General features: G+C 45.7%; 1 protein-coding gene across 3 annotated transcripts in view; it reads left to right on the top strand.

The window, feature by feature from the left end:
• Positions 1-933: 933 nt before the first annotated feature.
• The window catches only part of LOC144132602 (uncharacterized), a 57,370-nt gene continuing 47,322 nt past the window's right edge, over positions 934-10,981 (top strand). The window contains exon 1 of one of the 3 annotated variants that reach the window (XM_077665131.1): positions 934-1,127. The gene's annotated coding sequence lies outside the window, so the exon portion shown is untranslated. Of the gene's footprint in view, positions 1,128-1,719; positions 1,869-10,981 lie in introns of those variants that run through there. The other 2 variants (XM_077665129.1, XM_077665130.1) reach the window with 2 other exon arrangements.

Here is a 10,981-nt window from a genome sequence, read left to right as displayed (position 1 = left end):
CACTCAAGCTTTGAGGGACTCTGCAGTGGAAAGCTTCGGAATAATTTATACCACCTGAAGTTCATTAACATGCGCTAACATCGCACCGCACACGTGAATATTACATTTCGCCGAATTTCGAAATGCGGCCGCGTTCGAAACGTCCATCTTGGAATCAGGAGCCAGACGCGAAAGCCACTGTCCCGCCGCGGTGGTTTATTAATTAGGGCGCTCGACTGCTGAGCCCGAAGACTTGGGTTCGATCCCGGCTGTGTTTCGGTGGAGGAGAAACTCGAGGCGCGCCGACACAGGCTCTCAATATGTGGACACACTTTACTCCGTAAAGAAAGGCACTTTCATGTCTTCTTTTTTTTTCGGAATCCCAACAAGGCATTCTCATGGCTCTTTACTTAGTGAAGAAGAAAAATCACGCCTCAGAAACTGCTGCGCAAAGCTTTAACAAAGTCTCCCACGCATTTCTTGCCTAGCGTGTCAGCCGTCGTCTGCTACAGCAGACATGCCACCGGTGGCGCCTCCTTCGAGTAACTCTTAAAGCGGAGGAGCAGGGCAGATTTTTTTTTAGCCCGTTCGCGTAACATCTCATTTAGTCATAAGCTGTGCTTTAATACCAGAACTTTTTGATTGCACAGAAAAAGTTTAGGAAGGCAACAGGACAGGTTTCATCTGCAACATCTGAGAACTACTTACCTATGGAAAGCCTCTGTGATCTAGTTTTATGCCAATTTTTTGTTGTATTATCTAATTTGCACATTGAAGTTTATAGGTACTGACAGTTTTGATATATAAAAAACATTAATAAAGGTACAGTTTTTTTTTTTTCCAAAAAGGCCTTCGCAATATTTGCAGCTGGCCACACTGAAAGCACCTGGCGGTGAAAAACGAAACGAATGCAACCACCTTCGTCCTATCTCTCCCGCGCGCACGGTACGGGCAGGCTTTCCACGTAGTTTGTGGAAGTAGACGCTCGACGCATTTTGTTGGTTGGCTCTCGCTTCGCCGTAAACATATGTGATACGGGGTGCCGGTGGCGTTGCGCTGAAACTCGCGAAAGCAAAGTTTGCTGCTCCCGGTCCTCGTTTTGATCCAACACCTGCGTCCCGTCGAACCGATCCGAACGACAAGCTTGGGTAAGCTTTGCGGTGTGCTGCTCTGCGCAAAGCATCTTTCCGTAGAGATCAGCGGCTGCTCCCCGTGCCTGCTCTGCTCTTGACGGGATTCGTGCCGGCATGGAAACCGGCACGCGCTGGCTCCTGACGCTCTTTTAGGCCTAATCATGTTGATTATGTTTTCTCGCCTGTCACTTTCTCGACCGTAATCAACAAATGTGTTCCTCATTGAGTTTAACGCGTGTACCAGTAGCCACGCGTAGTGGCAGAAAGAGATGCACTTGAGGGGCATCGTTGGGGCGCGCATTGCACCCGCTTTTCCCAGCCGGCTTTTCGGCGCCGCGTCTGAGAAACGTGGGTGCTCCGGGTTTTGTGTCCGAGGAGGCCAAACCTACGTGGTCACGTCGGGCGGGTTGTTTAAAGCGATCGCCGAAGGCCCCCGAAGTCGTCACCGAGTCGACAGTCCGGCCTTTTGAGCGCTATCCGTTGATCTCTTTTGATTTGATCGCGCGCGTCCGTGTGCAAAGCGACCTTGTGCTGAGCGCTCTGAGATGCGGGCTGATTAGCACTGTCAACTGATCCAGGCGCCCTGTCTACATCTCAGAGCGTTTGACACTGCTTCTTCTCTTCCGTATATTCTTTACGTCGCGATCGTTCGCTATAACAAGGCTAACTGTGTGGTTGTTATTCGAATGTCTTTATCTCACTTTTTTCGAAGCCTGCTTTGACGAATGGCCATCCCGTGCCGGCATTGAGTACTGGGTGAGCGCTGCTTGTTTGCGTAAATTCATTCATTTTTTTTTTCCTCATTTCCATCGCGTCTCTAATAGGCTGTGTTTCCTATGTGGATTCCATGCGCCCGTGATTTTCCGGGTCGCTGCTTCGGCCATGGTATTCTTGTTGTTTAGAGCATTCAAATTCTATTTCCGCGTCTGTCTGGCCAGTCTGGTCCCCCCCCCCCCCCCCCCCCCCCCCTCGCTGCCCGTATCTGCGGTCGTGGCGCGGTTATTAGGCCAGAAACCGGTATCTGCAGCATTTATTTCCCCGACTCTTCTGCAACTCCCGGTTTTAATTCTCCGAATAGTCGCTCGAGGTGCAGGCACTGCATATAGTGACGCTATTGAGGACGTGACCGCGAACAGCTCCCAAAGAGGAAAACTGTAGCGGCTTCGCGTTTAGCACCCACACGCTTTGCAGTCGCGGAAACGGCCTATTAAAAGTAACCGTAAAAAACTACTCCTTGGGTGCTGCACTGGTAGGATTTTCTGTTTACGCTTACTTGAAATGGCCAAAGTCTCGATCCGCGATCGCGATTATGGCAGGATCAGCGGGATGTGCGTTTCTGTTAATTCTATCCAACTAGAAGATCGATTTATTCGACTGATAGAATCACAGAAGACAAGGACGCGAAGTCAGCTCTTCGGCGACGGGTTCTTCGGTGCGCAGTTAAATTGCCTCACCGGGCACGAGCAATATCAACTCAAATGCGTATAATCGATCTCTGTTTGACAAGGCCGTTATAGCATGCACAATATCGATGGGACGGAGCAGAGTGCAACGCTGAAATGCAGTATGAGCATTTAGGTGACAGTTTTCCACTGGTTTCTACCGTTTCGCACCCTGTTCGTTGTGCAGTCATCGCACATATCGTCCGCCGTTCAGTATGGTAGGCGCTACTAATTTCTTTTATATACATGCTTTTACTTCGCGGGAATTCCGAGACCGGTGAGGCACTTCGCTTCTCGAACACTCGATTCGTGCTTGTCATTCCAAAAAGGATTCAACGTCTACCCCATTGTTGCTCTCGTCAAACGTGTCGTATTCCCACCACCGACCTCGATTCCGTCTCCCAGCCCCCTCTGCGCGTCACTGGCCTATGCAGTGCCTCACTGAAAGCCTGCCTTCGGGAGCTCATCGCATGCAAAGCACTCGTTGATGCGCCGACTCCAACCACGCAGTATACCGCTGCTGTAGTTTCTGGAACGTCAGCAAGCACGAGCCAGCTGCGCGTATCGCACGAACATCTCCCCGCAGTTCCGGCGCCTCTACGTAGTTTTTATTTCTTTCGAGCATCGGAGCGATCGCTTCTGGAATCCCGATACTGCGTCCGCTCTCCGGCTGCGCGCTTGCCGAAACCGCCGCGAGCACGCGCGCACGCTGGTGTCAGCACGCAGCAGACAGACATCGAGGTCGCCGCTTTCACTCGCTACGGTTATTCCCTGTCGCCCACAGTTCTTTTTTTTTTTTTTTTCGTTCGAATACGTCGTTGCGCTCGGTGCTCCCGGATTGAGTCTTGTCAAGGACTCTCGTCGCTGGAAACGGCGCGACACCGGAACGCGAGAGTGGCTCCCCGATATCGGTGGAACACGCGCAGTTCGCGTGCGAAACTGGAACGGCAGCACCCCGGCAACGACTGAGGTTGTCGGGGTGCCTTCAGAGTGTTCGCGAAGGTCGTCTCGCTAAACTTTTTGGCCGCGCGCGATCGAGCTTCGCGGCGCTTGTGTCCCGTGGGTGCGGCTAATTTGTAAGGAAGGGGTAGCGGTAGCTGCAAGGGGGGAGAGGTCGTGCGGAAATTGGCCGAAATGCGCTCCGCGGTCGCTGACCCCATGCGACGCGGGGCCGGCGCTACCGCAGGGCCGTTGCGAGAGAGGCTCTTTTTTGAAGCACGGTCATTGTTGCACCCGGGAAAGAATAAAAAGACAGAAACAGTATTGCTGTGCGCCGGTCGTGCTGAACTTTCTAGCAGCGCCGTTGCAGCGAGTCGATTGTCTGCGGGGCCGGCAGAGCCAGCAGTACTCGGTCGAAAAACATTAACAAAGGGAGCCGACGTACAGTGCTCTTTCAGGGCGTCAGCATGTCATCTACGTGTCATTCCTTCTGCTGTCCGGTGGCGGACTTGTTTTTGACAGTGATTACAGTGTTTGTCGGTGCAGTGGAATGGAGACGGGAGTATAGTGCGGGAAAAACGTCATTGGAGCAGCTGCTTTTATGCCACGTTGAGTTCAAAGCCGCCAGTACTCTTGGCTCTCGTGCCCACCTGCGTTATTCTATATCAAACGTGTTTTTCTGTGTCAACCGTTTCCTGTCCTTTCACGTGGCACATTAATTATGTGTCTTTATTATTTGCCCTTTCCTGGCGTCCTGTTTTCCTTGCACACTGCTTACTTATCGCCGTGTCACACAAACTAGTCCAAGCTGCCACCACGAAAGAGAAATCTCTATGCTGAATACTATAATTTCATGTGCATACCCTCATTCTCAACAACGGGCTGATGCTAGAAAACGCGCGGAAGCTCCTGCAAATTTATTTTTTGCCTGCTAAAAAGCCTTCTTCAAGATGCTCCTGGCCATTCTAGGTACAAAAAGGTAGTCATAAACTTTGAAAGGATGGCAGGGGCTTTAGTTAGTAGTTACTGCTGCTTCTGTTCCTTAAATGTGTATCTTAAAAGGGGTGGATACTGTTGTGGACTCTTCATAATTTAGATCGCAAATGGAAAGATTTTCTTTAATTGACAGCACTAGAAAGTGTATTGCCTTTTTAAGAGTTTTATCTCGTACCGACACAGGTCTGCAGAAGTCTTGAAAAAGTGATGCAGTGCATTGGTAGTTTATCAGAAAATTTGGATTTGATCCACTTGAACGTGCGTGGCTACAGAGTTATGCATTGGTCTTTGCACATAATTTGTGCATTTTTTTTTGTCTGTAGTACCTGTCTTTACTGGCTTGTTTACTTGATGCAGTAATGGTTATGTTGAAAGCAACTGGTATCGCCTCGGCAAAATAAAATGGTTTAACCACGACAACCCCTTAGTGATGGCGCTGCACGGGAATGCCAATGACATATTGAGCCTCGGGAAGCAATGTGTTAACATGGAAGAATTCACTGCGACCATCTGTGACATCTGGAGGTTCGTGAAGAAAGCAACCATATTGTTTAATAGGGAAATTGATTGCGGCTGCAGTTGCATTCCATTTTTAGTGCATTATATGTGTTTGTATTCAGTGTCTGCTTCTTTGAAATAGCAGTTTTCAGTGTGAAGCATGTTATAAATGAGTCACAAAAAAAACTTGGAAAATTTTTACATTAACTGTGTGAACTCCACATGACTCGAAATTTAGTGTTATTTGAAATCCCTCTCGATGATAAGCTTTTTAGAATGCTACAAAAAAATGGCACTGTAATGATCAGTTATTGGTTTCATTATATTCAATTGATTGTCATATAATTGTAAGAGCTTTCTCTCTTTGTTATTTCAAGTTCTTAAAATACTGATTCATATTGATACCAACTCACCTAAATTTCAACTTTTCTTAAAATATTGAGTAGTGCAAATTTAAAGCACCAAAACCAGGTAGACGAAAAGGTAAAACTCGGCTGTGTGCTGGATTATAGGGGTTTGGGTGATACAGCAATTACATTTTAAGCATTATTGGAAAAACTTGTGTGTATAATATTGAATGGCTGAACAAAAAGCTGAAAGTTTGTGAGACGACTCCCGTCATTGAAAAAAGTGCTGAACACTTCGAGCACATAATAGACAATAATGGATGAGTAATCAAGAAGGTGCACTGACGGTCAGGTTGATGCTAACGCACATTTACCAAAAGCATTGCACAGTGAGACACAGTGTTGTTTGTCATTTACATAAGTGGACATGTATCAATGGTTGTCTTGCCTTTTGACAGAATAAGAGGGTGAAGGGGGTTGTCCCGTCTACTGCACTGGTGCATGTGCATGCACATTACATGCCTGTGCTTGTCAGCTACTGCTAAACAAGACAAAGATATTTGCTCAGAAGTCGTAGCTGGGTGGTTTTTGAATGCGTCAAGGCATTTTTGAGTCTTAGCTAATGCAGGTTGTCTATGAAGCAAACCTTCAATTGTTTCGGTGGACTTTTCTCAGTGTTTATTTCAGAACACAATTTTTTTCTAGCTGATAATATTTCCTGTAGAAGAAGCACCAGTCGTTTTCAGGGATGTGTGGCGCGCCACTACGCTCAGCAGTCACGTTTAGCTTAGTTTGGTTTATTTGCAGGCAAGAGCAGTTCATATACAAGTAACTAACGCACAGATTGTCGTGTTTAGAGTAGTGGCAGCTGTATGAAATACTACAGCTCGAAAAATTAAAGGAGCTACGCAGAATTTGCGTGGTCAGGCTGCAAGGAAATTATGGAAATAGAAATCTGTTTCTAGAAGCTGGGTTGTGTAAACACCCAATGTTTGTCGTGTCTCGTTAATATGGACACTTTTGTGCCCAGCAAACTATTCTATAAAGCGAGTCCTCTGTATCAATGAATTGCGAAAAAAAAACATGCTGTGCTCAACATCTGCTTCTGTCGTTACTGGTGGCCAGCGAAGTTGAAATTAAACGTCAGGTGAAGAGGTTTTACAATTCGACCAGTTTAAAGGGGTGGAATGTGTGAAAGTTGCAGGTAAAGCATGCGAAGTATTTTTGTGCTAGGATTTGATATGGTGATCTAATCTCAGAATAAAGCCACATCGTCGTTCAGGCTTCTCTGCAGTGCGCAGCGACATGCAGAGGACACAACGATGATGTCACATAGAGCGGCGCTGCGTTTCCAGCGAAGAAACTGTTGTTTCAAGGAAATAAACCGCCGCCGCCGAAGGTGAAGCCCACGAAGCATTGTTTGGTGGTGCTGGAAAACGCGTGGCAGCTCGCGGGTGATAGCAGCAGACGTCATCGAGAGTTTCTCCTATGCAGTGAGGAGAAGCCTATCATTGCAGTTTTTATCTGCAGTTACGTAACTATTCTAATTGCTAGCACAAAGCTAGTTGGCATGCTTTACCTAGAAGCTTCATGGATTCGATTTCTTTACGAATTTCAATTTCTCAAAAAACCATTTCACCTTCCCTTTAAGCATGATTTTAGGCAACTCCAAGCCCATTATCCTCGTCACCTTTGTGTTTGAAATAATGTAGTGCAGCGTGACGTGCCTGGTGGTCTATGATATTGCTGCAAAGCTTTGTTATACTTAATTGTTTGTGCTAAGTACTGCCAGCACACTGCCTTATATCGCTTTGTTTGTGATACAAGATGCAATTAGATTTATCTTGGATGATCGCAGACTGGCAGAGCCAATTCTGTGTTGTTTGAGAGGGTAGTGGTTACTTTGCATTCTGCTGATAACGCCGAGCACACTTGCTGCTATTGCCACCGAGTTAAGTTCTTTGTGACTGCAGGTAAGCCCAATAGACTGTTTTATTTGGAAGCCTTTCGCTGTCTTCCTACTTGCCGGGCAGCTATCACTACACCATGAGAGCATGCTTGATTGCATTTCAGAGCTAAATGACCTAACTACTGCAGCTATTCACATCTCACGAGCTGCTACTACATACCAGCACTCAGCTGGCTGGCAGCTGCTGAGTGCGGCTTTCTAGATGGTACAAGCTGTAGAGGGAGTTCTCGTAAGTCATTCATGCAATTCCGAAAGTGGTGAGCCACGTCAATTGGCCAACTTTGCATTGTAAAGCATGTGACCACAAAAGAAAAGGGCCATCATTCAGCCATTTTCACCGCATTCCTCTGGAGTCCAGCGCAGAAAATGCAGAAATGAAAACACTTGGTTAGGGCAGTAGATATTTTGTTCTCATTGCTGAGCATAGCAGCGAGACAGAAATACATAGGCCCTAATGGGAACTGCATTTTCCTCTTGACCATTCTGGACAGAGAGTTTTCATAATAACGAGATGTAGATATATTGGAAAAGGTTTGTCCCCAGAATAATATATTGGAAAAGGTTTGTCTCCAAAATAATTGTTCATAATTTTTGTCGTGCTTATTAACGGGGTGAGTATTTACAGCGCATGATTGTGAACTATAAAAAGTACGGAAAATTAACACGGAAGAACACATCTGTAAACTTGTCTTGCTCAGGTAAGTGGAATGTGGCTTGGATCAGGGAAATCGTACAGCAAGACCGCACCATTCAAGTTCGCACGTTATCAGATGCTCTCGACATTAGTAAGACAACATGCCACCAAATTTTGCGTGAGAACTTCGGGAAACGAAAACTGAATGCCAGACTTGTGCCACAATCCCTCACACAGGACCAGAAGGACACGCAAGCATCAGTGAGCGCTGATTTGCTCTCCGAGGCAGAGAAGGATGCTGCGTTCGTTGACAGCATCATTGCTGAAGGCAAAACATGGCGTTTTCAATACGATCCTCAAACAAAGAGGCAGAGTGCCAAATGGCGGTCCGCAAGCACTCCGGTGTCGAGAAAGGTGCGGCGACAGAAGACCAAGCCAAAGACAATGCTGATAGTTTTTTCCGACGCCAGAGGTGTCACACACCACGAGTTCGTCCCACAAGGACAGGCGGCGAATCATCAGTTTTTTATTTGCGTGCTCCAACACAAGCGTGATGCACTGCGACGCTGTCGCCCTGACTTATGGGCATCTGGACAATGGAGCCTTCTCCATGATAACGCAAGGCCGCACATTGCTCTCAGCGTGACAGAATTTCTTGCCAAGCACAGCATTACTGTACTTCCCCGTCCGCCATACTCCCCTGACCTCTCCCCATGTGATTTTTTCCTGTTTCCTCGTGTGAAGAGAGCCCTAAAAGGTCTATGGATGGGGAGTGTGGAGGCCATTCAAGGCGCAACGACAAAGGAGCTGACAGCCCTGCCGAAAAAACTGCTGCAACAGTTTCCAAGACTTCAAGAAGCGTTGGAAGCTGTGTATAGACTGCAAGGGAGACCATTTCGAAGGGGTGCTACAGAAATGATTTCAATGTTAAGCGAATTTTTTTTTTAATGGACTCAGTCTTGGAACTTTACGGACAAAGGTTGTATGTTGTATCATTAGTTTCTTTTGTACATTTTTCATTCTTTGTCGCTCTTACTCAATGCCCTTCTGGGCCCTGTAAGGTATTCTGAATAAACCAATAAATAAACATAGTTTGTGTAATGATAGCAGCGATGGAGCTGCCACTAAAGCAGTTGCAGACCACATTGCCTTGTTATGGTTGCAAATGTTATCAATGTCCTTGTATGCCATGCGAAAACTCAACCACTAGCAGATCTGACAAAACGGTGATAGCGTATGAATGTTGCGCATCTACGTTAGTAGACGGAACTTGATGAGGTAGTCGACTGCTCGGTCTGCTCCCGACGTTTATCTAAAGTAGGGGAGTAGTGCCTGAAAGTGTACAACTGAGCTGTTTATTCCAATGATCCTGTTGTCTCACTGTGCTCCTGGTTTTTACACTGTTAATTCTCTCCTGTGGTTGATTGTAACTCATACTCCATACCAGCATGCTATGGCGTATTTTTTCAAAATACTATTCTGACGAATGGGTAAAACTGAGTTTTCAAAAATTAATTCAATGTGTGCTTATAGTTTTTTTTTTAGTTTAAACCAAAATCTCCCGCTCCCATTTTAATCACAATAACAGGTTTTTGAATGACTTGAGGCACAAGTTTTGTTTGCACATGTGAGCATTTTTTTCTTCTTTATTAAATCAGTTGTAATTGGAGGCTTTTTCTATATGCTTTCTTGTCATGTTGTATGGAATCACTGGAAAGTGATGTGGAAACCTAATCGAAAATATGATTGGCAGCAAAATCATAAACTCAGGTCAGAAGAATGCAAACATGAAAACTTTTTTGCATGGAAATGAAATGCTATATAAGTGCATAATTTGGTGTAAATAACTGGGACAGGAAGAAGCCCGTGCAGAAAAAGTTCTTGTAAAGTGCATGAAATTTAAAATAACTCTGCCAGGACCTTTAGTTATTGTAATGCATTCGATTCCAAAGATGGCGATCACCGTCCAGCGGTAAAAGGGCCAAAGTGGAAAAAGAAAAGACATCTGCTGGAAAAAATGTTTGCTATCAGCAGATGATAACAGATGGCACCGCATGATAACCTCTTGAGTTTTGGTTTGTAGTTTCTACACCAGATAGCAATGCTTGTCCACAAGATTCGCAGATATTTACGAGGAGAAAAAGAAATCTAGTTAGACAGATCAATAAAGAGACTTGCCTGGATACAAGTGCAGAGGTAAACCAGCTGCAGCTCCAACTTCAATGCGTTTAGAGACTTGAGAATGGGTTCATTTTTCTCGGCAGCTACCTCCAAACGGCTTGAAGCAGAAACCATCACCCAGATGCATCTTCTGCAAACCCTGGGGCAGAATAAGCGAGAGCTGTGTGAAGTGCAAAGGTTTTCCACACACAGAGTAACGTCTAGATTTCATTTGTATGTGCATGTTCTGACATCTGATTAAAACAATTTGGTCCGCTGGTATGCAGCATATGCTACCAGCGGAACAAGTTGCTTTATTTGGATGTCAGATGTATACCAGCAGAACAAATAGTTTTATTCGGATGTCAGAGCATGCTGACATTGCTGATTGTTTCATACAATCAAGTCATTGTATTCATACAATCAATTCAGACAAGCAAGTCATTGCTGATTGTTTCTTGATTGATTGATTGGCTCGCTGCACACTCAAAAAGACTGCACGGAATGCTATGCAGGGAACATAGACAAGAGGTGGAAGCGAATGGATTATAGGCTACTAAGAATGGACATAAAATTTATCACTTGGGCTGAATTGCAATTCATGTTTTTGGCAAAGCTTGGTGTATGCAATAGTCTGTGCTTTTTTTTTTTTTGTGTGTGTGTGTGTGTGTGTGCGTGCACGCGTGTGTGTGTGTGCGTGCATGTGTGTGTTCTCTTTTTCCTTTTTTAGTTTTTGCCGACTGTTAGGAATTGTGAAGTTTATTGATATTATTCTGAGTGCCCATGGAGATCCCCTCCATTTCAGTGGCACTTGCAAACCACTATGGCCACTATTCTTAGCCATAAGCATGCAGAACCAAACAGTGTTGTGAGTGAGCACAGCA

Source organism: Amblyomma americanum, chromosome 5, assembly GCF_052857255.1.
Source record: "Amblyomma americanum isolate KBUSLIRL-KWMA chromosome 5, ASM5285725v1, whole genome shotgun sequence".
In the NCBI taxonomy this organism is placed as follows: Eukaryota; Metazoa; Arthropoda; class Arachnida; order Ixodida; family Ixodidae; genus Amblyomma; species Amblyomma americanum.
The sequence above is the reverse complement of the archived record's forward strand: the minus strand, read 5'-3'. Positions and strand labels throughout refer to the sequence as shown.